Genomic DNA, 2,547 nt, shown 5'->3' on the forward strand with positions numbered 1-2,547 from the left:
CATGCCCGCAAGGACCAACCAGTGCGTGCCGGGGCGTGGGCGTGGCCGTGGGCGTGGGCGTGGCCGGGCGGGATGGGGCGGGGAGCTAAGGGGGCGGAGGAGCAGAGAGGCGCTGCTCGGTTACCAGCTCCTTCAAGAGTTAATGGAGACAGGGACCCCAAGGTAACTAGGGTTACCTTGCCTGCTGTTCTGAAAATTAGGGGGTCTTCTGCACTTTGTTCTTAGGGAAATCCTCACCAAATTGGTTGCAGTATCTGCTCAGGATTAGATCTCCTTCTTACCCTTAATTGCAAGGTCATTAGGAGTACTGGAGTTCCTCCTTACTCCTGAGAAAGTGTCTGATATGTAGATGTGAGTACACAAATATTTGCTAAATTAATAAACAGTGAGGCAGGAGTAGCTGGAACGATTTCTTCTTTTTATTCAATACAAATTAGATTTCATTGTGTTTTACCTTAGGCAGAGTTAAATTGCTCCTTTGGATGTTCAGCTCAGTGTATTTGTATTTTGTGACAGAGCACCAAAAAACCTGTGATGTGGTTGCACTGTACTTGTGTTCCACCAGATGGTCACCTTCTTGGTTGCATTGACATCTTCACCTTTTGAGTCCCGGGATCAGCTCAGCAGATACCACTGATAGATTCTCAAACGTGTATTTAGTTTGATTCCTTACTACATTTGGTCACTGACAAATTTCCTTTTCAGGAAAAGGCTGAGCTCCAGTCTGAATTTTACCACTAAGGCTTATACGACCATAGGTATGTCCTATAAGCTCCTTATGCTTTTACCTTTAAAATAAGGAAATCAGAGACCACTGGGGTCCCACCAGTCCTGAAACTCTAAGTACTAAAGAGATGAGAACTCTGTATAGCCATAATACCCAAGGAGGGAAATTAATTTTTTTTCATCCTCACAAAATAACCTTGCAACCTTGATATTTTCACATTAGGCCCAGTTAGAATGAATGATGCAAATTCACGCTCCTGGTACTTGTAGACACAGGATGTGAAGTCAGGGCTGTCTGGATTGACAGGCCATTCTCTTTTCATCCCGGACTGCTGGTGGAGTAAAAGGGCAGGGAGAGCTGGGTTGTGCTGGAGACACTGACAGAGGGCGAGGGGCCTACAGAGCCTCTCTCACTTTAACTGAACACGAATGCTTTCCATTCAGGATTAAATACATTTTTATTTCCAGATTTCATCCTGTCCCAAATGGGACATCATGCTCCAATTAAGATATTTTTCCTAGCCCTGGCCGGTTGGCTCAGCGGTAGAGCGTCGGCCTAGCGTGCGGAGGACCCGGGTTCGATTCCCGGCCAGGGCACATAGGAGAAGCGCCCATTTGCTTCTCCACCCCTCCGCCGCGCCTTCCTCTCTGTCTCTCTCTTCCCCTCCCGCAGCCAAGGCTCCATTGGAGCAAAGATGGCCCGGGCGCTGGGGATGGCTCTGTGGCCTCTGCCCCAGGCGCTAGAGTGGCTCTGGTCGCAACATGGCGACACCCAGGAGGGTCGCAACATGGTGACGCCCAGGATGGGCAGAGCATCGCCCCCTGGTGGGCAGAGCGTCGCCCCCTGGTGGGCGTGCCGGGTGGATCCCGGTCGGGCGCATGCGGGAGTCTGTCTGACTGTCTCTCCCTGTTTCTAGCTTCAGAAAAATACAAAAAAAAAAAAAAAAAAAGATATTTTTCCTAGGCCCTGGCCAGTTGGCTCAGTGGTAGAGCGTCGGCCTGGAGTGCAGGAGTCCCGGGTTTGATTCCTGGCCAGGGCACACAGGAGAAGCACCCATCTGCTTCTCCACCCCTCCTCCTCTCCTTCCTCTGTGTCTCTCTCTTCCCCTCCCGCAGCCGAGGCTCCATTGGAGCAAAGATGGCCCGGGCACTGAGGATGGTTCTGTGGCCTCTGCCTCAGGCGCTAGAATGGCCCTGGTTGCAACAGAGCGACACCCCAGAGGGGCAGAGCATCACCCCCTGGTGGGCATGCCAGGTGGATCCCGGTCGGGCACATGCGGGAGTCTGTCTGTCTGCCTCCCCGTTTCCAGCTTCGGAAAAATGAAAAAAAAAAAAAGATATTTTTCCTATTTATTTCCTGCACTGAGAGTTTGAAAGGGGAGACTCTTCATTTCAAAGGTACTGTGGAGCTGGTACCAGCACTACCCTTAAGTTCATTGTGCAGTGCAGGGAAAGACTTGTCCTCAGAAACTGATGTTTAAGGCCTGAAATGTCTTTATAAAAAAGCCCGGCCTGGCCAGGCGGTGGCGCAGTGGATGGAGCATCGAACTGGGCTGCGGGCTCATCTGGTTTGAGCAGGGCTCACCAGCTTGAGCCCAAGGTCGCTTCCCTTGAGCGAGGTGTCACTCGCTCTGCTGTAGCCCCCCGGGTCAAGGCACATAAGAGAAAGCAATCAATGAACAGCTAGGTTGCTGCAACGAAGAATTGATGCTTCTCATCTCCCTTCCTGTCTGTCTGTCCCTATCTGTCCCTCTCTCTGTCTCTGTCACCAAAAAAAATAAAAATCGAAGTCCAGTTGATAGCCAAAATAGATCAGTGGTC

This window comes from Saccopteryx bilineata, chromosome 7 (genome assembly GCF_036850765.1).
Source record: "Saccopteryx bilineata isolate mSacBil1 chromosome 7, mSacBil1_pri_phased_curated, whole genome shotgun sequence".
NCBI lineage: Eukaryota > Metazoa > Chordata > Mammalia > Chiroptera > Emballonuridae > Saccopteryx > Saccopteryx bilineata.